Here is a 27,564-nt window from a genome sequence, read left to right as displayed (position 1 = left end):
TTAGGTTTTGAGTAGTAATAGTTTGAATAGCCTTAGCATAGTTCGATTTCTCTTGAATTTCATCTGCAGCAGCCTCTATTGAGGTGCAAGCTTTGTTTATTCCTTCCCTAGGCGCCGATTCTAGTTGCTCCGGTGTCCCCATAGCATGGAGCTCAACCTCGTTGGAAAAGAAACTAGCCATTGTAGAGTAACGGTATTTCAGAATTGTACGGAGAGCACTTAGTTAGAGAGAGAATTTTTTATCAACATAAAAGGTGACCTGATCATATTGTTTTCCTAAATTATCTATAAATGATATTGAGATAATCTTTTTTGCTTATTTACCAAACACTAGAAAATAAGAAATCCACTTGTTTTCCAAGAAAACATTTTCCTTCATACCAAACACACCCTAAATGACAATGATTTTGTGTAAACTAGCAATAATACTTAATACAACATACTCCTATTTGTTATATCGGAGGGGATTGAGTACTCATCTCAGCTTCTGTAGTAACATTCTTCATCTTCTTGGTTTGTTTGGTCTCACCATAAAAATAAGAAATGAATCCCCAAAGAGAGAGAGCAAGTGAGAATCCCTTTTCACCTCCAAATTTTTCATGAAAGAAAATAACAGCTAACACTTCTGTAACAGATAGTGAAGCAGCTATAAATTCCAGAGAGTAATGCTGAGGAATAGCATGTGACTCCAATGGCTCCAACAAAGAAAACTTGCCATATAAGGGCACTCAATACTATAAGCATGTAATATTTGCCTTCACCTGACTCAAATTGTTTTGCCTCCCTTGGAATTGCCTGCAAATTTCTTGCAATATCAAGTCATTTTTAATGTAATTAAGTGTAGTTACTAATAAAAACAAAGTGACTTGTTTGTTACAAAACAAATAAAAGTGATTTTGTGTGTAAAATGGCAAAACCAGAATGACTTTTCTATTACAAACCAAAAAAAAGTAACTTTCTTGCAAAATTTAGTTTTCAATGTATAAGTTCGAACTTCAAAATACTATTGGAACTTCAAAATACTATGTTGGAGATTTTCGTGTTTTAATTAAGGATAATTCTGTCTAGATTTTATTTTCACACTAAAAGTGATTAATTTCAACTTTTTGCAAAGTGTGAATGTTTTTTCAATTACAAGGATGAAAGTGGCAAGCCAATGCTATTTTTACTCAACAAAATAGGGAATTTGGATGAGAGTAGACTCAACAAGTTGAATAGTAAGGCCCAACGGGGAATTAGATGCCCTAATGGACTGAATGATATGATAACTGCCGAGTAGCATTTGAGAAAAGCACTATTATGGAAATGACTTAACAAAATTTAATCGATATAACATATGTTGTATTGTGTGAATTAGTTTATTTATCAAGGAGGGAGCAATTTTATTCATTTAGAGTAGACTCAACACATTGATACAATTTTGTGCGACAGGTTCTTATTACACTTTTAGGATTATGTAAAAATCCCAACACTCACTACCGTAAAACAAGGAATTAGCGACGGATTGTAAGAAAATCTAATCAGTGAGGAACTATTTAGCGACGGATTAGCTAGGGATTACCGACAAATTTCATAGCTAATTCCATATTTTCTTGTAGTGACTATCTATCATCTTCATTAAAATATCATCATCATTTTAATAAATCGTTTTTACCTTCCTAATAAATGTAAAAAAGAAACTTCCTAATAAAGCCGTAGCACTTCGTTTTGGCCTTGTATTTTGTTGTCAAATTCTAGTCACTAGAGTTTAGACTAGTAAAAGAGTGTCAAGAAAAAAAGAGTAAAGAATTTGAGTTCAATTCACTATTCGTGTAATAATGGGTTTACGTATACAATCTGCTTACTGATTAGGTATATTGATTACATATTTATCTGTTGGTAAATATTATTAGTAATTTAGTTCAATCACGTGATAAATTCATTGATAGTGCAAGAGATAATCTTTATGATTAAATCCTGAAAGCATTAGCACTTTATTTTGCCCATGTACTTTGTGGTCCCTAGACTAGTAACAAAATTGTCAAAGTATTGATTTCCGTACGTACCTGAAAATCCCTGTTATTAAGCATCCCCGTGACACAAAAGCAGCAGCAAAGAAACACATCATCATGTGAAATTCCAAAACCAATGTAAAGGCAATAGCCTTCTTTGTTTTCCTAAAACTTATTTCATTGAATGCCAACACAAATCCATAAAATAATGCAGCAAGAAGTGTCATAATAAACCCTATAATATATGCCTTACATGACCCTTTTGGCCTATCACTACTTGCTCCAAGAGCTAAAATTCCAGCTCCAATAGTTAATAAAACCACAGCATTAATCGAATATGATGTGAATTTTTGCTTGACAATTAGGAAAGCAAGAATCGCCGTGAAAACTAGTTGAGTTGAGGTAAGGAGAGAGGATGTGGAGACGGGTAATTTGGCTGAACCAAACGCGTAGAAATAAGCAACCATGCCAGTGACTAAGCCAGAAATTAAGCTGGCTATAAATAATTTACGGGTCATGAGCAGTATCTTAGTATTGTCTGGCCCATTGGATTTTCGACGATGGAAATTGGCTATGACGAGGAGGAGTAGAGTAAAAGCGAAGCCCGCGGTTAATAAAGAACATGATAACCATATTCTTGAGCCACCACGGATGAAATAGAGGTGAATAATTAAAGGGCCAGCGCAATTGCTAGTGAAGAGAAGAATAGAGTTTATTAGGATAAGGAATTTTTTCATTGTGGGAGTAGCAATTTGAGACTCCATATTAACAAGAAAGATAAATATTAGAGCTTATTGTATTGTAACATCTGGGAAGTTACATGTATATATAGGTGAAGAGGGCGCTGAAGCAATCATACAAAGTGGAAAAAGAATGACAATTGTAGGATATTGGTCATGGTTCACGAGTTAGTCAAGAAGTGTGAATAAGGTACAATATATGTCCAAGTTTGTAAAAAATTGTGGGATTACACTGCTCAGGTTGTTGTATATGTCCAAGCATGCTAGTTTTTTTTTCCCTTAATTGAAACAACATAAAATAAAAAGACAAAGAAGTATTATATTCTTTGGCATAGGATGTGAACATTGCACAAACAAGACTAAACGGATGCGTAAGAGAAACAGAGGATAACGTAAGCTAAGGGAAAGTTCCTGTTGGAATATGATGTATATTGAGTGTATATCAAGGAGTGCACCTACTAGTTCAAAAGTTAGTTATAGTCAGTTAGTTTGTTGTGATGATCACGTGTGGTGAGCTGCTAGCTGTGTATAGTTGGCATCTCACTTCACCACTACATATATCCCACTCATTTGTAACTAACTCAGTTGAATACAACAACAACAACATACCCAGTTGAATCCCACAATGTGGGGGGTTTAGGAAGGATAAAGTATACGTAGACCTTACCCCCACCTTGGAAGGTAGGGAGACTGTTTCCGAAAGACTCTCGGTTTAAAAGAAAACAAGGGAAAAGAGTCAGATACGGACAAGCAAATCACAAAAATACGAAAATGAGAAATAGCAAGAGCAAGGAAGTCATGATAAAACAACAAAGATAGACATGACCCAACACACAACTAACTCAGTTGAATGAATAACAAAATTCCTTTCTTCTCTTCCAAGTTAATCCTCTCAATCTTGGTTCACTATGTATGAACTGATCTCGATAATTTCATATGGTATCAGATGTTATAGTTCACATTTATTCAGGTGCATAAAAGTTACTAAGGAAAACCGAGTAAAAAAGGTTTATCAAACAAGAGAAAAAAATCCTTTTAAACCAGAGTTCGAGGTAAGGGTTCTGGTGATCTCCTAGAGAAGGTTTTAAGTGCCCTAATATTAAGGATCCATAGAATATGGTTGACCTACGAGCTTTCGATGTGTGATTAATGTGATTATTTGCTAAAACGTTTCTTTCTTGCAAAACTTGTCATGCTAATCATAAATTCCACTTTTTGGCAAAACTATCCTTTAGGAAAAGAGATTTGGTTTAAAATATTTATAAGGGGTTCAAACCACATCATTTCCGCACCAAAACACACCCGAGATTTCTCTCAGGTAGATTTGCTGATAACTTGGTCCAAATGATATGATTTTAGTCCTTATAAGTCTTACTGTATATCAAAAAAATAAGTAGGTATATCCCTTTCACAAAAATAGTATAGGTTTTGATAAGTATAAGTAAAGAAAAGAGTTTTTTATTTTATTTCCTTAGTCTATTGAAGCTCCATATTCAACCATATATTACTCAAAAGCCAACTTATCTCAAATTCTAGCCCAAGTGTATTTTCCTTTGTTTGTTTGCCTCAAGGTATGGGCTTTTGACCCAAGAATATCTGAAAAATCCTTAAGTCAAAATGAGTTTAAACTAAGCGTTCATTTTCTGTCCTTATATCCATTATGAAAATTTGTTCTTTTGTCTTTATCTTGCCCCAAAAACACTGGCCCAAATCCTTATCCTTATGATATAAGGCCCAAAATTTATCTTAGTCCAATTTATTTTACACTCGTTCCATTTCCAGATTTTCAGAGGGGGCCTTGAAGCCCAAAACAACTCATTTTTAATCTCAAAATCCGTTTTGACTTGCACATTATTGCAAAATTCCAGATTTTATACTTAAACATTTTCTGTAGCATATTCGAAGTTTTACCGATTTCATGCAAACATCGTGTCAAACTCATTTTGAGAAAAGATGTTTAGTAACTATACAATTCTCCTAAATTCTAATGCATTTGAGTTTCAATAATTATAGGTGTAGTTTACAATATACAACTGATGTACAAATAATATACAAATAGAAATGGAAAGGAGAAAAGTTAGGCTAGTGGGCCTACCTAAGCCCACTAATTGCCATTTTCACCCATGGATGAAACTTCAATTATTTTTCTTAATCTGGACTCGACTAAAGAAGAGGTCAATAGGGGTTCAACAAGAAATGGCCCAAATGGCTCGTACAAGTTCCCATGCAAACAAAGAGGAGAAAAGGGGAAATGCGGTTAGAGAACACCTAGGCTTAGCAAATAGTGTGACAAGAGATATAAAAAGACATAACTATAATACTAATGTATATAATTATTGCATACAGTCCAAAGTTTATACAAAACTAGTGAAGATAAAAGCAAGCCCACACTGAAGCAGAAGTTCAGGTAATCATGCAGGCCTAAATCAGAAAAAAGAAAATGGTACAAGGGGGAGGCCCAAATGCTCACAAGTATATGAGCGTACAGAGACAAAACCCAATAAGGAAAAACAAATAGAAGACATGCCCAAATCAAGTATTACATAATGCGCAGGAAGAAATATCCAAGTTTAGAGGACTGATATACCAAGATTATACCTGATATGCAAGCCTTTATATACTGGGAGTATATAAGGATTGTATACATCTAGTATACCTAGATATACACTCCATATATAGCAGCCAAGACAGAAATCAAAGCTTAATTTTAGAGGATGCTATACTATACTTATTGAACTTTAATACACATGTTTTCCTGCTAGGACATTCAATATACTTGGAAACCACTTTGACAGAGAAATGCATACAAGTTGAGCTACGAAGAATGCATTATCTCATGCTATTATGCTTCTAACATGGAGTGTTCAAAGAAAAAAAAAAGGGACAGACACAAGCAAGCATGACAACTCAAATATGCAGAGATGATCAACTATCCAACAAACATGCTTATTGAACTAATTTCCAGTATTGCCAGACCATTTTATGACAGATAAGACACACTTGCCCTTTTTCCAGATGATATGCAACATGTCAAATGCTAAAACAAGATTTCAGGGTTTTCAAATACATAATATGAGCATATATATAAATGCTTATCAGATATACGCATAGACCTCAGACTGCCCTTAACAATTTCATTTACTCAAGCATAACGCAAGGGATGCTAAGAAGAACTACTTAAACCATCACATGTATGAGTACAGAGTCTAAGAAAGCTATGCTGAAGTTATATTCTAGTTGGAATCACTTAGAGTAGGCAATTGGTAAAGATAAGCAGGATAGGTAGACTCAGAGTACATAGGAAGAAACACACAGTCACAACAAAAATTTCAATTCCTGTTAAGCCTATGCTAATCCCATTTCTACTGATTCACACATTCTACTTATAAAAGGTTGCACAGACTCATTTTCGGTGATTACACAGATGCTTATGCACATATATAACAACCTTCAATACTAAAGCTTCTATGAGTATACAACAGAAATATGTCTATCCCTTTTAAGTCAGTTAAGTTTCACAGGCTTGGACAAAGTCTATTTAGCAAACATCTCATAATTACTGATGGTTCTGAGTTTTACTAACAAACAAGATCAATGAGCAGGCTATCTTATGCCTTCAAACTTAACATATAGTCATTCTACTGATTCATGCTGGCTTGAATAAACTATATTTGACTACATTTAACCAAGCTAAGCAAAATTTAAACACAAACAACCTGAACAGTCATGGATAAGTGACTACACATGCTCAACTAGACTATCAGTCACACTAAACAGGAAGGAAACCTGAACAGACTCGCAGACTAGCTAAATTACGCATGGATAGGTTTAGACTAAACCAAACAGTACCAAGAAAATGAACTGATTTGAACACATAGCAACAATTATGAAGCAAAGCTCAGATTAAGCTAGAAACCACAACAAGACTAGTCTAATAATTAAGCTAAGACAATAAGCTAAACATCTTAAATGGTAGATTGATATTAACCATTCTAGCAACTGGGCTAATAACGAGATAATACATGATTAAATACAACTAATCTGATCTAAAAATATACTAATCTAATAAACTAGCATGCCAAACTAAACAATATCTACCAAATGAACTAAACTAATCATATAAACACAAAACAGAAATTAAATACAGAAAATAAATGAAGAAAGGAGAATTGTTTACCTTTTCTACGCGCAGCCTCTGATCGAGAATGAAATTGGAAGATTCCTTTGCTCCAAACACGATGCTCAAGCCACAGACAAGAAGAAAAGAAAACTTTAAAACTTTAAACTTAACTCAAATAATTAAGGGTTTCAGCAAATGTGCTAAACCTTAGTTAATTCGAGTGTGAATATGTGTAAGATATTCTGTCTTTGTTGAACTGTGAATTGGATGTACTTTATATAGAACCCCAATAATTCGAAACCCTAAATCTAGATTCGATATGGGACAAATGCAATTTCTGAGAATTGCTCCCTTAAACAACAATCAATGGATAAGGTTTAAGCAAGTAAGCATATAGAGGGTCAGATTTGACCCAAATTCGATTGATCCATTCGATTCTCCATGAACCAATGGAAATCAAGTATTCAAAATCACATACAACAAAAACACTTAAAGATTTTCAATCGCTTAACCGTTGATTTTGCAGAAAAAGTAGAAGAAAGAGGGTGGTTTTACCGTGTCTGGTTGTTCTACGATAAAGAGAGAGGGTAAAGCATTAAATGCTTTACCCAAATCGATCGAGCAAAGCCTGCTAAGAATAGCGTACCCCTTAAATGTTGCCATTTTTGGCCGTGAGTGACAAGGAGAGAGAAAATTGCGTTGTTGGTGGCTAGGGTTTTGACGAGGACACCCTTGTCTTTGCTGCAAGAGGGTCGTTTGGTTTGTGAAAATGGGGGTCTTCCCCTTTAGTTGCAGACTTGGGTCGAGTCTGGTCCAAGATAGACTAGGCTCGGCCAAGTTAAAAAAAGAAGAAGGGGGGTGGCGGCTTTGTGTATACACACACATATATATGATATACATGTATATATGTGTATATATGCGTATATATAGAAAGGGCTTAACATTGTTTTTATAAATGACCATAATTAAGAAAGTCAATTAATTTAAACCCTTCTATTATGATCAAACACAATTAATTAACCAATTAATCAAACTAACAAACATGGTTAATTATGTAAAAGACTTAAACTTGTCATTATGACCTCAATTGACTTTAAATCATGAAATTGGTTATTTCAATCATAGCCATATTTGATTAACAATTGATTACTTCAATTACAGCCGCAATTAATCACATAATAAGCAATTTATAAATATAACCATAATTAAACATTTAATTAATTATGATTAATCTAAAAATTTCACAAATGCAAATTGATTATGCAGAGATTAAAAACTCGAGAGGTAAAAATAATTATTTATTTAATTATCAAATTTCTTGAATTACACGGATACGTGCTAATTAAATCTTCAACAATTTCCCACAATTAAATGAGTAATTGTTTTAAATTATTTTCTAATTTAACCTTGGCAAATGCTTCACATTAATAGTAAAAAATGTAAATTATTCTCAAATTACTTATAACACATATTTGAAATTATTTTGCCAAATAAAATGGCAAAATATTATCAGAATAATTTTGGCAAAATAAATTTGATTTATAAAAATACACATTTCATTCCGTTTGAGATTCAAGAACCCTGGATAATTAAACTAAATTATTAGAGGTCAAAAATTAGGTGTCAACATCAGAGCAGGTAGTATACGATCACTATCTGAATCAATAAAAATCCATTGGAGAACAACAATTCAAAGCTTGAAGAAAACATGGCCGAAAGCGGAGATATTGCAGGAGAAGCAACAATCACAATCGCATGGCAGAAAGCGGAGATATTGTAGGAGAAGCAACAATCACAATCGATTATGATCATCCTTTGTATCTACAACCATATGATGTTCCTGGGGTTATTTTGATTCCAACAACACTTAAATGAGTAGAAAATTATAAATTGTGGAGTAGATCAATGAAGTTAGCTTTAAGAGGAAAATGTAAACTTGGATTCATAAATGGAAATTGCATAAAAGGTAAGTACCAAGTTTGAATTAGAAGAGTTATGGGAAAAATGTGATTCAATAGTATTTTCATGGATAGGTAGTACTGTATCTAGTGAATTGATACCTAGCATTATGTATGCTGCTAGTGCTAGACAGATCTGGGAGGAATTTAGAGAGAGATTTGATCGATCTAACCTTAGAAGGATTTATCATTTGTGTTCAACAATTGTCAATTTGAAACAAGGCAATAATTCATTTACTTGTTATTACACTAAGATGAATGAGATGTGGGATGAGTTGGATGTGATGGTTACCTTACCATCATGTTGTGAAGAATCCAATGTAACGACCCGTTTGGTCGTTATAATCCTTTTGGCATTTTCACCCATTTTCGAGCATCGATTAGCTCACTTTTGACCCTAGGATACAGTTGACACACTTCTCCAGGTGCCTAGACCAGATTCGGACAACTTTTGTAAAAATATAGGCTTAAAGTGAAAAATGGTTGACCCAAAGTTGACTTTTGGGCAAACGAACCATTTTTGGAATTCTGTCGATTTCGAGAGGTCCGGATAGTCATTTAGAACTTGTGTGTGTGTTTGTTTCGGTTCCCCATTGCACTCGGATACATTTCGGGACATGGGTTGGGAAATTAGAATTAAGGCATTGGTAGTTAACTCGGTCAACGAGACCTCCGTTGGAAATTCCGAGGCCACAGACACGTTCGTAGCGTATTTTTATGTGTGTCTAGATATATGGTATACGAGCATATGACCTCGGGAACTAGTCAGAAAATCAGATTGAATTGTGAAACTTTAGGAGTTTTTTGGTGTCTGGTGCCCACTTTGGCGGCACCAGCACCGTGGCAGCGGCTCCGCTAGAGCGGTCAGTGACTTTTGGTCATTACTGCTAAAGAGATCAAGTGACCGCTGAATCGGCACCACTGGGACGGTCCCAGTACCGCTAAAGTAGGTGACGGCCAGTTAGTAACATTAGTAAAGTGTTAAAACCCCTTAGACCCGCATTATGTTCCATTTCGATATTTGAGCTTGAGGGAACTTTTCTTAAGGATATTTGGAGGAGAATCTTGGAGGTAAATCTTACTTATTTCTTCACTCTTCCTTTAACCATAATCATGTCAGATTCCCTTTTTTTCCTTAAATAAACCTATGGTGGCGGGAGTTGGAAGAGGGTTTTGGAAAAACATTATCCCTAGGATTATTAATGATAAATTGGTGATGTTTATGCCAGATATTGACTAATCTAAGCTCATTAATCATATATCTTCCACTTTTAGCGATGAATTTCAGATTTAGAGACTTAGGGTTTATACCCAATTTGGGGTTTTTGCTTGAAATCAGAAATTAGGCTAATCCTTGAGTTAAATTAAAAACTAGTGGTTGGGTTATGATTACCTAGTACTTAATTTGGTATTTTGTTCCCAATTTCCTTTTTTGCCCTCGTGAGCCCGTTTCCCCAATTTCTAAGGTTAGAATTGACCTAATTGAAATAATAGCAATATTAGTATCTTTCTTCGTGATTTCTAATATAGAATTTGATTATGCTTAGACTACTTTGGTTCTGAGGTTCAGCGGAAAGGCAAGGCAAATGAGTGAGTTGTTGGTGTTGCGGTTCGGCCATCCAGGTAGGTTCTGCTTTACCTTTGGTGAGACTTCGTATAGTGAAGCACATATTTAAATTATAATGCCGAAGACAGCATGTGAACCTTCGGGTATGAAGTCGGATTGGATATTGCCTTAGGTTGGGCCCTGATGTGTGTTGGGGCTAGCCACCCCGTTAGGTGTGCTTCAATTATTCTATTGTACTGGCTTGATGCCATGAGTAGTTGGTAGATATTGAATTATATTTTGTCGTCTTGATTGGGATAAAATTGACATACCTGTTGTTGGTATTTGTACTTGAATATGTTGTTGGCATACCCACTATTGGTACTTGAGTTATTGATATATTGTTGGTATACCCACTGTTGGTATTGTGATGTGATACATTGCTGGCGTACTCCATTGTGATACTTGTGATATTTCACTTGATTGATTGATATTGATACACACATTCTCACTCATTCATGATACATGGCCGATACCCGGTGATGATCCGATATTGTTGATTGTGTGAAACTGATATTTGACAAGCTCTTTTACTGGAGTGATTGTGAGATGGCTGATGTCCGATGATCTATTCTAGCATCGTTGTTGCATAGCCGATTCCGATGATATTCCGGAATCGTTGTTAGTGCATGGACTCCGCGGGTCCCCCAGTATGGTGCGGGTGAGAACCCCCCGTGGGCAAAGATCTGGGGTCTTGTATGTTTGTTGGGTAAAGATCCGGGACGAGTGGCACTTAGACTTAGCAAGTCACGCTGGATTGTGCTACCGACATGTCAATATTTTCGTCCGGAGTACATGCGTACACCTTATTTGCATGGCATTATGCATTCATACCATTATTGCATTGCATTGTACTATGGATTGATTGAGATGTTCGGTGATTGGATTGTGATGTTAGATCAGATCGGATGTATTCATACTTGACACATTTGGAATTTAGATACTCTACGTAGGTGATGACGGACTACTGGAATTGATTGCATTGCCCTATACTTGTTGTTTCCTTGCTTATCTGCTTTGTTTTCTGAATTGTGTTAAATATGCTTAGTCAGCGATGATGCCTACTAGTACTGTTGTTTGTACTGACCTGCACTTGCTGCATTTTTTTATGAATGCAGAGTATCAGGTCGGATCCACTTCCGAATCCCGTAGTTGATCGATGCTTCAGCCTTATCTTGAGTTTCCAGGGTGAGCATGACGTCCGCTGACCTTGAAGACTTTCCTATCATATGTCCTATTTTTACTTCAGAGACATAGACATTTATGTATTAGTATTCTAGATTGTATTATTCTCCTTACATGCTCTTGTATTATTCAGACTAGACCCTGGGGTGTTTATTCTCTTCCACATATCTACTACTTATATATAGCTATCTCGTGAGACTTACGTATTTGTTCTATTTCGCTGTTTAAATTCATTCTTTCGGGTATTTATTTATTGTTGGGTTGAGAGTTCGCTTACCGAGGTGGAAAGGTAAGTGCCCACACTGCCTAAGGAAAATGGGTCGTGGCGTCCAAACAATACACAGATCATCTCAAGTCTCAAAGGTTAATATAGTTTATTATGAGACTAAATGAGAGTTATAGTCACATAATGAGTAATCTATTGGCAAAAAGAACTGGTGTGACTGTGAATGAAGCATATGCAGTAACTACACAAGAAGAGAGTCAAAGATCTCTGGGAGTAGTTGATGCACATAGAGAGGAAAAATACAAGGTTACAGATATAGAAAACCAATGTAAGGACTAATTCCAAAACCACCATATGGAGAATGTGGTTATAAAGGACACATAACTCAAGATTGTTACAGACTTGTTGTCTATCCTGCTAATTTCAAAAGAAAGAAGAATAATGGGCAAGCATCTCAAGATAAACCCTTTGCAAATTAAACTACTGCTGAATCAAGTGGATCACAACATGGAAGTGGAGGGTTATTCATACCACAGCTATAGCAGGAAGTGTTGCACAAGCTAGATGAGTCTACACCTATCAACTTTGTAGCAAACATAGCAGGTATATCTTCTCTTTTAGACAATGTTGTAACATATGAATAGATAGTAGACTCAGGTGCATCACACCATATTACATCTTGCAAAAAGCTTCTAACTACACTTAGAAGCATAAGAGCACAGCAAAGTAGCAAAGTGTAAATTCTAAATGGTGACAAGTCACATATAGCACATGCAGGAAATGCTATGATTTTAGGTGGTCACACTATTCAAAATGTATTGCATGAGCTAGACTTCAATTTCAACCTGTTGTTAGTCTCAAAAATCACTAACGAACTGTGTTGTGTAGTTTTCTTTTTACTTGATTTATGTATATTCAAGGGACTCTTCAATGGCAAGGTAATGGGGATTGGTAGAGAAAGGGATGGACTGTACATTCTACATGATTCTGGTCAAATAAAGTCACCAACAGTAAGCAACTCTTTACTTTCTCAAAATAAAGATGGACAACTTTGGCACATGAGACTAGGCCATCCTCCTGTGAGAGCAATGAATCACATCACATCATTAAAGTTCAAGGTTGATGACAGTATTCAAGAGTTTTGTGAAATATGTCCCTTAGCCAAACATCATAAGTTGAATTTTCCTGTTAGTGAAAGCAAGACTGATGTTTGTTTCCAACTGGTTCACCTAGACTTGTGGGGACCTTATAAGAAGCTTACTTATGATAAAAGGCATATATTTGTCACTATTGTGGATGATTTTAGTAGATATACTTGGATTTGTCTGATAAAATCTAAATGTGAAGGGTTACTATATTATAAGATTTTTTATATCTAGTAAAAACTCAGTTTGGCATCACTGTTAAAGTATTGAGGTCTGATAATTGTACAAAAGTTTTCAATTCTAAGTATCTGATTTATTTGCTGCACATGGTATCATTCATCAAAGTAGATGTCCCTAGACATCGCAACAAAATGGCACTATGGAGAGGAAGCCTAGACATCAATGTTGCTAGAGCCTTGACATTTCAAAGTGCAGTTCCCATTTGTTTTTGGGGTAATTGTGTGAGAACAACAACATATCTGATCAATAAGTTTCCTTCACAAGTCCTTGCAGGCAAGAGTCCTTATGAAATTCTGTTTGGAAAAATATCATCTTTAGATCGCCTAAGAGTTTTTGGTTGTCCTTGTTATTCTGGCAAACTACCTAGGGGTGATAAATTTGCTGAAAGAGCAAGAAAAATTGGTTTTATTGGTTATTCGAAAACTTAAAAGGGACATAGACTCTATGATTTGATTTCCAAAACAATATTCATTAGTAGTGATATGACATTTAGAGAATTTGTTTTTCCTTTCAAGTATGATAACACTACTTTACAGGTTGAAGACATGTTTTTGAATGACAGTATTTCAAATTAAGGAGGCTATAAGTACCATGACAATGCTTCATTTCCCTCTTCTATCTAGGAGGATCATGCTAAGCATGCTCATGCTCTAACTATTACTATTTAACCTAATATACCTCTTCCTACTGATGATCATACTGCCATGCCACTAAATGAGGTCATATCACCTGAATATAATGTTGCAACACTATCAGAGGATGCTCTTATAAATGAAGCAAATGTTCATATAGACGTGCCCTTAGCACCATAGAACAATATGGAGTTGCTTTGACTGCATCAACATGAAGCAATAGATGATCAGATGCCCATCATACATGCAGAACATCAACATGATAGGCCTAGCATAACCATTAAGCTTCCTACTTGACATAAATATTATGTTATGACACCTAAACCAAGAGGAAAATGTTCATATTCTATTTCCAACCATATCACATACTCTCATTTGCCTTCCACTTATCAGGAGTATCTGAGATATTTCTCAGCAGCAATGGAACCTAAGAATTTTAAGAAAGCTTCTAGTGATCCTTTATGGGTAGAGGCAATGCAAAAAGAGGTGGATGCAATGTAGGCCTGTGCATGAATCGGTTCGGTTCAATTTCAGCCATCATCAGTTTAAAATTTCGAATTTTGATTTTCTAAAATTCTCATCCAAACTCGATCCATTCTTGGTCCAATTCGATTCATTTTTTATTATTTTAGTTCAATTACACGAATTAGTTTGTTTGGTTTATTTGATTTTGAAATTTAAACAAGCAACTATATTCATTTTATTTTTAGAGCAAACATAACCAAAGTAATGGTGTCCTAAATTTGCACTCTTATAATCAAGATATTAACCAACAAAAAGAACATAAACTTGCAAGCATAATAACAAAACAAGAGCTTGAAAAACTTGTGCAAGCATACAAATCTAGCAATCAGCAGCCAACAACACATGAAAGTCACCGGAGACAGCTGGAATCTCTGGACTCTTGAGATTGAGAGAGACTGTCTATCGAAAGTGAGTATGAGAATTAGGCCGAGAAAATCAGGTTTAATTCTAGGAATTATCAAAATATTGAAGGGGGATGTATTGGGATTTGGGCCCGGGCAATAAAGTGTATAAGTGATTTAGTGTATACATAATTCGGTTTGTCGGTTGGTTCGATTTGTAAATATACCCAACTGTATCTGAACTGTGAAATCATAATAATTTATAATTGAATTTGTATACTAAATTCAAATTGTATTATCCGAATTGCTTCAAATCGGTTCAGAAATTTAGGTTGAACCGATTTGTGCACAGGCCTAATGCACTGGAGGAAAACAACATATGGGAACTGGTTCCTTTGCCACTAAGAAAGCATGCTATTGGCTCTAAATGGGTGTACAAAGTCAGGTTGAAAGCTAGTAGTGAGGTGGACAAGTACAAAGCAAGGCTGGTGGTAAAAAGATACACACAAAGAGAAGGATTGGACTATCATGAGACTTTTTTCACCAGTAGCCAAGATGGTTACTGTTAGAACAATCATCAGTATAGCAATATCTCATGATTGGGAGTTATATCAAACGGATGTCAATAGTGCATTTCTCCAAGGTGATCTAGATGGGAAAGTATACATGTCATTTCCACAAGGTTTTCAAAAGAAAGGGGAGACAAGAGTGTGCAACCTGTTGAAGTCACTATACGGACTCAAACAAGTATCAAGATAGTGGAACATTAAGTTGACCACTGCCTTAGTGAGGGAAGGACACTCACAAAGTGCTCATGATCATTCTTTGTTCACTAAAAAGGATAAGAGAAAGTTGGTAATGGTGCTGATATATGTAGATGATTTGCTCATAACAGGCAACAACACATATCTTATCAATGAGGCAAAGGGCTACTTATGTAGTTAGTTCAAGGTGAAAGATTTGGGAATCCTGAAGTATTTTTTGGGGATAGTAGTGTTGAGGTCTAAACATGGAATACTACTCAATCAAAGAAAGTATGCCCTTGAGTTGATTACTGAGCTTGACCTAGGTGGTTCTAAGCCAACTTCTACACCATTAGAAGCAAATGCATAGTTAACTTGCGTGGAATATGAAGAAGTAGTGAAGAAAACAAGTGATGAAGAAATGCATAAAACAAATGATCCAGTCTTGACAGATGCAGAAAGTTATCAGAAATTACTTGGAAAGCTGATATGTTTGACTATAATCAGACGAAACATATGCTTTGCAGTACAAGTATTTATCCAATTCATGCAAATTCCCAAGAAGTCACATTGGGATGCAACGTTGTGGGTGGTTAGATATGTGAAAAAGTCATCTGGACTAGGTGTATTACTGAGTAGAAATGTTATTACAGAGATGTTTGTGTTTTGTAACTTTGATTGGGCTGCATGCCCCAACACTAGGAGATCAGTTAATGGATTTTCCATATAACGTGGTGGTTCATTAATCTCATGAAAGTATAAGAAGCAACATACAGTTAGCAAAAGCTAAATAGAAGCAGAATACAGGTCAATGGCCTCAGCAGTTTCTGAAGTTGTTTGGTTACTAGGATTACTCAAGGATTTGCAAGATTCAATATCTCTACCAATACAAGCTTTTTGTGATAGCAAAGCAGCATCCAAATAGCAGCTAACTCCATATTTCATGAAAGAACCAAACACATTGAGATTGATTGTCATTTTGTTAGAGAAAGGTACAAAAGTGGACTGATTCATCCAAGGTACAAAAGTGGACTGATTCATCCCACATATCTCAACACAAAGCTTCAGCTTGTAGACTTGCTTAGCAAAGGCTTGAGAGTTTCTCAACATCATTTCCTCTTATCCAATCTGGGAGTTCTTGATATTTTTCATCCACCAACTTGAAGGGGAATGTTGGAATATGATATATATCGAGTAGTATATCGAAATATATCGAGCAATATATCGAGTATATTTAATGTATATTTGGGAGTGCACTTATTAGTTCAAAAGCTAGTTAGAGTCAGTTAGTTTGTTGTGATGTTCACGTGTGGTGAGTTGCCAGCTGTGTATAGTTGGCGTCTCACTTCACCACTAAATACATCCAACTCATTTGTAACTAACTCAATTGACTGAATAAAAAAAATCCTTTCTTCTCTTCCAAGTTAATTTTCTCAATCTCGGCTCACTATGTATGAACTTCAAGTTCATCTTATGAACTGATCTAGATAATTTCATAGTTCCCCATCATTCCTTGGTGACTGGAAGATGAAATACATAAAGTATACATACATTTATTAAATTTTCGACACACCCTTGCATGCAGGAAATTACATCAAATAACCTTGAAAATGGGTGGTCTTGAACTTTTGACCTCCGTCTGCTGCATGGGAAAATCTGAATTATCAAAGGTCTCTGGTTCAAGCTTTAAGAATGGACAAGTGGGAATTCAGGCTAATCACTTTTTGTGTTAGCCTTTTTTGTGTCATGACATCGTCACACTGATGTAATGCTACTACTCAATAAATGAAACACCCATCCAATTTGGGAGTTATTAGAAGAAAAAAAAGAATGGACAAGTCATTAACGATGTTTTCATATAATGAATCTGCACAACACGGATTTGAATTAATCTAGTCAATGAATATTGAATCCAAATGGTTCTACCAATTAGTAAAAAAAAAATGTATAGGAGTACTTGAACTATCTCTTATCGTCATCCTCCTCATAAAACAAAATTATATTACTTATAGAATTAGTTTTTAGAGATATATAAACCCAACTAATAAATTATGAGATTCTCGATTGATTTGATCGAATTTCATTCTTTCTCACTATTCAACACAGTGGAGCTTCCGATCAAGATAATATGACTGATTTTACCATTATATGATATGACACAAGCTTCTAACTTTCTCATGCATCTCAGTAGCAATAGGGTTAACTATCACTATTTTTCTCAAAATATACTAAACACACAAACCCCCCCCCCCCCCCCACCTTTCTCGCCTAGTTGGCATGATATGTCACATAAATTTTTAGTTTTTACTAATAAATTTTCTTAACTCAATCCAATCCAAATCCATTTATTTAGTATTATGTGGAAAAAGAAATACAAATATTATTACAAAATTTCTCAAATCAAATTTTCTTTAAAAATTAATCAAGAATGTAATCCATATGCAAACACAAGGAGTCAATTTTCAAATTGGTCCTCCAAATATATTTTATAATCACTTGGCTCCTTAAATTTTCAATTCTCTTAAGTTTTTTTTTTATATATATAATCCGCACCTTCAGCGACTTCAGTTTTTTTTTCCAGGATAAGTGTCCTGGGTTGTTGTATATCATTTTATACAAACGCAAAAGAAGGGGAGGGCTAGAACTAGTTACCTATACATTCTCTAATATATACTTCTATCTACACGGTTTAGCTCACAAAAAAGTTAGCTTTGTCATATCTTATCCATATGCTAGGAATTTGTCTTTGATCCAAAATATAAGCTCCCATGACTCCTCTTGGCATTTTTGTAAGTTCTGGATGATAAGAGGATCGTACAGGGTGGTAGCATGCTTAGCTAAGTAGTCTGTAACCTGTTTCCCTTCTCTATAACAATGCTTGAAAGTTACTTCTTGCTGGTCAACCATACCAATTGTTTCTTCAATAATGTCCTTAATGATCAGATTGCTAGTGGTCCCGTTTGTCAACATTTTCACAACAATCAACGAATCTAATTCAATGCAGCACTGTCTATAGCCATTGTTTTGTATCCAATTTCCTGCATATCTTATAACCATAGCTTCAATCATGTTGTGATTAGTACCTTTAATGGGGATTGCAAATGCAAAAATTAGATTTTCCCCATCATCTCTTATTATTCCTCCCATTCAAGCTTTGTTAGAATGCTCATTATAGCTACCATCTGTGTTTATTGAAAAAGCCTCCATCAGATCCTGGTTCCCATATGAGATAATATTTCTTTGAATTTGATCCAATTTTGAAGGTGCTGATATGCTGGCACAGCCAATCTGTCAGAATACTACTCAATCTCTAAATATCCCATCATTGTTCATGATGAAATTTCCAACTCTGGTGATGCTAGAATGAACATAGTCTGGACAGTATTGAGCAATAGCACACTATCCAGTCTACTTATCCCACTAGAAGCTGCATTGCTCAATTTGAATACTTCATTTCATATAAGGTTCAGCTTTGCCTCTAATATTTGTCAATGTTTTTCAAATGTGAGAGTTACCAACCATCCAAACTTTAGAAACAGGATGAGCATAAAGAATCTTGACACTTAAATCTCCACCACTTCTTGATATTAAGATTCTCGCAAATGTCTGCCATTTTCCTAATACCCACCCCACCTTCCTCCTTTTTAAAATTTAAATTCTCCCAAGAGCTCCAGTGATATTTTCTCTTGTCATTGCTAGATCCCCAGAAAATTCTGGCAAAATGCTTTTCCATCAATGTTAATGTACCCTTAGGAGGACTTAGAGCTGTTACAATATATATAGGTAAGGATTGTAGCACACTCTTAATCAACACTAATTTTCCCCCATGAGATAACATATTGCTTTGCTACCCACTTAGTCTCTTTATGACTTTTGATAACATCTTTTCAAACTACTCTACTTTTTTCTTCCAATATATATGGGACATCCCAAATATTCAAAAGGAAATTGTTTATCCAAGAAACCAGTTGCTTCACTAATCTTGTTTATCCTGCTAGGACTAGTGCCTCATGCTGTAAGAAAGAAACAATTATTCTTGTTCATCTTCTGTCCAGAGCTTCTAATATACCATTGGATTTGTTTTATAATCATTTCGAGTGATTTGGTATTTCCACTTGTAAAAATTACTATATCATCTGCATAATACAAATGGTTAATGACAGGGCCAATATTTAACATAGAAAAAGGCAAGAAGTGTTCACGATGTATCAAAATTATTAACTAGTCTAGTTAACACTTCTACACTGATAATAAAAAGAGAGGGGAAAGAGGATCTCCCTATTTTAGGCCCAGCGATGAAAAGAAGAATCCATTCCTTGTGCCATTGATGCTGATAGACTGCCAGGAGCCTACCTTTCAAAAACCCACTCTTGTTCTCAGAAATCATAAGAGAAAGTATAAGATTCAATCTTCTAGAAATAAGCTTGGTAATGGTCTTTCTAGAAAAGTTACTGAGACTAATAGGTCTGAACTCTAAGAAATTACTGGGGCACTCTATCTTAGGGATAAGCACAAGAAGGGTATAAGAAAAGAATTTGGTCAGTTTTCCTTTCAAGAAGAAAAATTGAACAAGTTCTATCACATCTTTCTTTATTATATCTCAACAGCAGTGATGGAATTTTCCAGAAAAAACCATCTGGTCCAGCAGCACTATTGGTACTCATATTCATCACTGCTTCTTTAACCTCATCTTCCTCAGCCGCTTCAGGTAGGCTGATGAGATTTTGACACTGAGGATTAAGGCAATGTACTAAAATGGACCACACACTATTATTTCATTCAATATTCCATTTTATGCAAATTAAAGCTGTTAGCTTTTTAATAAGAAGTTTGATATGTAAACCAATAGATGTAAAGTATAAAATTATCCTTTTAGATGAATGATGATGAGAGTTGCACGTATTTTTATTTTCTTTTTTCGTAAAAAATGAATTTTTATATCAAAGAGATCCACAAGTTATAATGTTAAGGGATGAAAATGTTGATATTAGGAAATTTTCAAAAGATAAAAATGAGTTATATGAGTATAACACATGGATTGGTTGGTTAGATGGGTTTAGGTTGCGTTTGTGAATTAATTTATTATTAAGAAAATATTTTTTTTTGTGACATGGCGTGCCAACTAGGAGAGAATGATGGTTTTGTGTGTTTAGTATATTTTGAGACAAATAGTGATAGTTGGGTGACATTCTAGTCCTTAAAGAAACAAAAGTGATATTTGTAGAAAACTCTCAATACATGGGTGACCTTTTAGGCAATTTACTCTTCTGAAATAATATAAATCAATGCAATAAAGTTTCATTTTAAACAAGTACCGAAGAATATAAATAATTGGATTCACAATCAGATATTTATAAATATTTTGTGGATTTATAATTAACACAAATACGTGTCTAAACAAAAATTTATTGGGTTTATCTGAACTCATACCTTATAGGTCAGGTCAGCCCTAAGAACAACCTAGAAAATTTGGATAATAATTAGGAAAGCTCACTATAGAAGGGAAAGGGAAGGGCTACCAACTTGTCACGACTCAATTCATTAATCGTGATGGCATTTACACTATCCCCCAGGTAGGCGAACCATTCCCAAATAATTTTAGTCATTTATAAGAATTATGCGAACATAGACAATGATTTAGCTAATAGATTCACATTATACAAATGATAAGTGCGGAAGTAATAATAACCCCAAAATCTGGTCTGGACTAGTACAAAAGCCACTATTACATAGATACATGTCTGATAGGCAGTACAAATCTCAAATATCACTACTGTCTCAGAAATACAAAGTAGACAGTCAAATATAAGAGTTTTCGTATCACGGATCTAGCCCAAAGAAGAGTATAATAAGAGTAGAATCAGCACAAACAACAAGTACTGCTAGATATCATAGGCCGACAACAATTAGTTCACACATATAAAGAAAGAAATCGACAAACCGACAGATAAGCATTCAAGCATACTCACAAATCACATTATCATAGTAATCAAGGACTTCCACCCACACATCAGTCATACAGAAACTCACTTTCCAAGTCATAAGCATAGGCGAAGCTTCTAAACCACCAGTCTGTCGAGTCTTAATAATCTTAAATCGATAATCACAAATCCATGTTCTGAACCTAGGCAGAGTCACTAATCTACAATATAGTCCAGTCCATAATTAGATCTATGCCACAACAATGGTACAACAAACCATATCAAATCAGAAATAAAGAGTCATATGATGATTCAGGATAAAATGTAATGATGTGCAATGCAATACAATGCAATGCTTTGGCCAAATACCTCAGACATGTACACACATACTAAAGGTATTATTTGCATAATATTCATGACCAGTGGGGGACTATGGCGTCCATGTACCACTCGCTCCAGAACAGACCTCGGATCACGGGTTCACACACAATAATATATATATATATATATATATATATATAGACCTCGGATCACGGGTTCACACACAATATATATATATATAGGATGAGTATTCAAAATATGGTTAAAGTATAGAAACCTCAATCTGGAACATCAGCACATATGCAAGCATGAGGAATGAGAATGAATGCATAATACTCAACTATGGAATAAATCAACAAACCAATTCAATCAGCATAGAGAGTCTATTACACCCTTTACTTCCAAATATAGCAAGTACACCTCACAACTAAGTCTTGTGTCACCAAATTGCTCCATTTTTTCATTTGTCATCAATAGTACCAAGTCATAATATGATATCAATATACACGTGGAATAAGAATGTATGCCATGCATGATATCATCATCAACAGTAAACCATAATCAAGATTTCAACCGTGTATTATCATAATTATACAACACGATTAAGGCCTAATCTCATTATCTTCCGTACTCCGATGATAAATGACACAACAAAAGAGAGATTAGTGCAACACGTGTCACAACACAACAATTAAGGCAACGAGCCTATTCACAATAATAGGGAAACAAGCCATAATCAGCAACAACCAACCTAATAGAATTCCATATCGACTCTATACCCGAAGGCCTGGCATGATTTCCCCATCCATATCTAACTCCCACATATGTTTCACTAATTAGAGTCTAACCAAAAAATAAGCTGTAACCTACCTCGACGCCGAGCTGGTGTCGCGAACTGCCAAATCTGAGCCTTGCCCTTCCGAAGTGCCTCAGATCGCTCGTAGTCTAGCAATTAGCAATGCTAAGTAAGAAATGACTACAATAAACCAACTAATTTGAAAAAGAATCGATTCGGGAGAAATTCCCCAAAATACCCCTAACGAACCATACAGGTTAGACCGAAACTTAAGGGTGAAATTACCCAGCCCATAGTCCCAAAAGCCATAATCCTTAGTTACGTAGGTTTCTAATCACATTAGACCCTTCAATTTCATCAAATTAATCAAAAACCCCAATTTGGGCAAAACCCTAAGTTTCATGAATTAATTCTTGAAATTAGGAGTGATTCAATCCTAGAATGTGTTAATCTGCAATTCTAGATGATACAGACAGTAATTTAAGAAACAATAACCAATTTATATAACGGATTTCATGATTAATACCCTAGATCTCATAACCTATCATTCTAAGGTCATAATCTCCCATGGAATCTTAAAGAGGAAGGTAAATAAGCAAAATTAGATGTTAGACTTACCCCAAAAGAGATTTCTCCAAAATCTTTCAAGAATTGCCTCTACTAGCTCTTAGAATAAGGTTTTTGGGTGCTTTGGACTAATGATTCAGACTTAGGGTATTAAAGTGAGAAACCGATCTCGTCGATTCGCCACAGCAGTCATAAGGATCGTGTAACAACCCGTTTGGTCTTTATAGTATTTTCGATATTTTTGCCCGTTTTCGAGCATTAATTAGCTCACTTTTGACTCGAGGGGACTGTTGACACACTTTTTGAGGTGTCTAGACCGGATTCGGGCAACTTTAGTGAAAATATAGGTCTATACTGAAAAATAGTTACCCCAAAGTTGACTTTTGGGTAAACGAACCTTTTTCAAAATTCCGAGAGGTCCGGATGGTCTTTTAGAACTTGTTTGTGTGTTTGGTTCGGTTTCCAATGCACTTAGGTGCATTTCGGGGCTCAGGAGAGAAATTTGAAATTAAGGCACCAGGGGTTGGCTCGGTCAACGAGACCTCCATTAAAAATTTCGAGGCCACAGGCGCGTTCGTAGCGCATTTTTACATAGGACTATGCGTCTGGTATGTGAGCAGATGGCCTCGGATATTAGTCAAAAAATCGAATCGAAAGGAAATCTTGGGTTAAAATTTGGTGTCTGGTGCCCGCTTTGGTAGCACCAGCACCACGGTAGTGGCACCGCTAGGGCGGTCAATGACTTTCAGTCATTGCTGCTGAAGCGGCCAGGTGGTCACTAGGGCTGTGTCGCTGGGGGCGTCCAGGTACCGCTACAGTGGTGACGGGCAGTGATTTGACATTAAATGTGTCTGAAATAACTCCTAGACCCTCATTATTTCTCATCTCGATATTTGAGCTTGGGGAAACTATTCTTGGAGATAATTTGAAGAAATTCTTGGAAGTAAAATTCCTTTACTCTTCCTTAATCACAATCATCTTAGATTTTCCCTTTCCCTAAACAATCCCTTAGAGTTGGAATTTGAGAGAGGGTTTTGGAAGAACATTTCCCTAGATTATTAATGATAAATTGGTGATGATCATGTTAGATATTGACTAATCTAAGCTTCTTAAGCATATATCTTCCACTTTTAACGTAGAATTTCGGATCTGGAGACTTAAGGTTTATACCCAATTTGGGGTTTTTTGCTTGGAATCAGATTTAGGCCAATCCTTGAGTTAAATAAAAAATTAGTGGTTAGGTTATGATCACCTAGTACTTAATTTGGTATTTTGCCCCCGAATTTTCCGTTTTGCCCTTGTGGACTTGTTTCCCCATATTCTTGGGTTAGAGTTGACCTAATTGATATCATAGCAATATTAACATCATTCCTCATAATTTCTAATATAGAATTCAATTATGCTTAGACTACTTTGGTTTTGAGCTTCAGAGGAAGAGCAAGGTAAAAGAATGACTTGTTGGTGTTGCGATTTGGAAGTCCCGGTAGGTTATGGTTTACCTTTGGTGAGACTTCGTATAGTGAATCACATATTTAGAATATAATGCCGGAGCTGGCATGTGAACCTTTGGGTATGAAGTTGGGATGAATATTGACTTAGGTCGGGCCCTGATGTGTGTTGGGATTAGCCACCTCGTTACATGTGTTTTGATTGTTCGATTGTGTTGGTTTGATATCATGTGTAATTGGTAAGTATTGACTTCTGTTTGTCTTCTCGATTTGGATAGAATTGATATACCCTTTGTGGTATTTGTACTTGGATATATTATTGGCATACCCACTGTTGGTACTTGATTTATTGATATATGTTGGCATACCCATTGTTGGTATTGTGATATGATACATTATTGGCGTACCCCGTTGTGGTACTTGTGATATTGAACTTGATTGTTGATGATTGACATATGCATTGCACGTATTTTCTCATATTCATCATGCATGGTCGATACCCGGTGATGATCCGGTATCGTTGATTGAATGAAACTAATATTTGATAAACTCTTTTACTTGAGTTATTGTAAAAGAGCCAATGTCTGAAGATCCATTCCGGAATCGTTGATTATATGTAACTGATATTTTGATGAACTCTTTTCCTTGAGTGATTGTGAGAAGGACGATGTTCGAGGTTCAATTCCGAAATCGTTGATTGTGTGAAACTGATATTTGACAGACTCTTGTACTTGAGTGACTGTGAGGCGGCCGATGTCTGATGAACTATTAAGGTCATCGTTGTTGCATGGCCGATTCCGATGTAATCCCAGAATCGTTGTTAGTGCATGGACTCCGCGGGTCCCCCAAGGTGGTGCCGGTGAGTCTCCCCATGTGACAAACTAGCTAGGGTCTCGTTTATCTGTTGGGAAATGATCCGAGACGGGTGGCACTTAGACTTCGCGAGTCAAGCTGGGTTGTGCCACCGAGACGTCGATATTTTCGTCCGGAGTACATGTACACACATCATTTGCATGGCATGGCATCCCATTCATATCATTATTGCACTGCATTGCATTATGAATTAATTGAGATGTTGTGATGATTGAATTGTGATGATTCTGTTGTGACGATTGGATTGTGATGATTCTATTGTGGTGATTGGATGGGATCGAATATACTCGGAGTTGGCATATTTGGGTTTAGGGGCTTACATAGGTGATGACGAATACTCGACTGCGATTACATTGTCTCATGCTTGGTTGGCTATTTGCTTATCTGCTTTATTTCTGAATTGTGTTAACTATGCTTAGTCGACCGATGATGCCTACCAGTACTGTTGTTTGTACTGACATGCACTTGTTGCATTCTTTTATGAATGCAGAGTACCAGGCCGGATCTACTTCTCTGACCCGTGGCTGATCGACTCTTTAGCTTCCACTCGAGTTCCTAGGGTGAGTATGACGTTCGCTGACCTTGAAGACTTTCCTATTATATGTCTTACTTTTATTCCAGAGACACAAATATTATGTATTAGTACTTCTAAGTTGTATTATTCTCCCTAGATGCTCTTGTATTAGTCAGATTAGACACTGGGGTTATTTACTATCTTCCGCAACATTTTACTACTATTTATCTATCTATATCGTGAGACTTACATACCTGTTATTTTCGCTACTTAATTTCCTTCAATATCATATATTGGTTCATTGTTGGGATGAGGGTTCGCTTACCGAGGTGGAAAGGTAAGTGCCCGCACGGCCTAGGCTAATTGGGTAATGACAAGTTAGTATCAAAGCCCCAGGTTACCTGATTTTTAATACAAGAGCATGTCTAGTAGAGTCTCGTGGATCGGTACGATGTGCTCCGTACTTATCTGCGGGATGCTATGGGACATTTAGAAAATCTTGCTTCTTTCTTTCCGTCGTGCTACTTTATTCGAACTGGTATCTAGAAAGATCAAATTGTTATCTGACTCTTATCTTTTATCTCACAAATAGTAAGGATTTGAGTTACTACTGCCCGAGGTTAGGTGCTAGATTTCTTCTTATCATGCGATCTTGGACTATCACGCCAAGATAGTCACTTTAGCCATGCTGGGCATTCTTGGGCTTGAGTGGAGAGGTACTCCTATTCCTGCTTTGAAGAAGATTATTTCTTTCCTTCGGGCGAAGAAGTTAGTAAGTAAGGGGTGTTTAGCGTATTTGGCGTATGTTCGTGATACGACTGTTGCATCTCCACTCCTTAAGTCTATCCCTATTGTGAGCGAGTTCGCGGAGGTATTTCCGTCAAATTTGCTAGGTATGCCACTCGATCAAGATGTCGAAATTGTGAGCAGGTGAAATATGAGCACCAGAGACCTGGTGGGGTGTTTCGATGCCCATTACCAAGTGGAAGTTGGAGAGGCTTACCATGGATTTTGTCGCGGGTCTTCCGAAGACCCTTGGCAAGTTTGATTCTATTTGGTGATAGTGGATCGGTTGACTAAGTTCGCTCACTTTATTTCGATTCAGGTTTCCTATGCCGCGAAGAAGTTATCCAAGACGTATATATTGGAGATATTGTGAGATTACATGGGATCTCTATTTCTTTTGTATCTGATCGGGGTACTGTCTTCATTTCCTGATTTTGGAGAGCATTTCATGAGGAGTTGGGTACCCGATTGGAATTTAGTACAGTTTTCCATCCCAGACTGATGGCCAGTCCGAGCGGACCATTCAGGTGCTCGAGGACATTTTGAGAACTTGTGTTATTGAATTTGGTGGTCATTGGGATCAGCACTTGCCCTTGGTAGAGTTTGTGTACAATAACTATTATCATTCGAGTATTGGTATAGCCCCTTTTGAGGCCTTATATGGTAGGAGGTGTAGATCTCCTATTGGTTGGTTCGATGGGTTTGAGGCTCAACATGGGAGCGCCGATCTATTTAGAGAGTCCCTTGATAGAGTGAGATTTATTCAGGCCAGGCTTGTGGCAGCTCAGAGTCCGCAGAAGTGCTAGCAGCTCAGAGTCGGCAGAAGATGTATGCGGACCAGAAGGTCCGGGATTTGAAGTTCTCTATTAGTGACCAGGTTCTACTA

At 36.2% G+C, this 27,564-nt stretch overlaps 1 pseudogene; it reads right to left on the bottom strand.

The window, feature by feature from the left end:
* Window positions 1–338: 338 nt before the first annotated feature.
* On the bottom strand, window positions 339–7,699 carry LOC132604000 (purine permease 1-like; annotated as a pseudogene).
* Between the last annotated feature and the right edge of the window lie 19,865 nt (window positions 7,700–27,564).

The sequence above is a fragment of the Lycium barbarum genome, chromosome 7, assembly GCF_019175385.1.
Source record: "Lycium barbarum isolate Lr01 chromosome 7, ASM1917538v2, whole genome shotgun sequence".
Classification (NCBI taxonomy): domain Eukaryota; kingdom Viridiplantae; phylum Streptophyta; class Magnoliopsida; order Solanales; family Solanaceae; genus Lycium; species Lycium barbarum.
The sequence above is the reverse complement of the archived record's forward strand: the minus strand, read 5'-3'. Positions and strand labels throughout refer to the sequence as shown.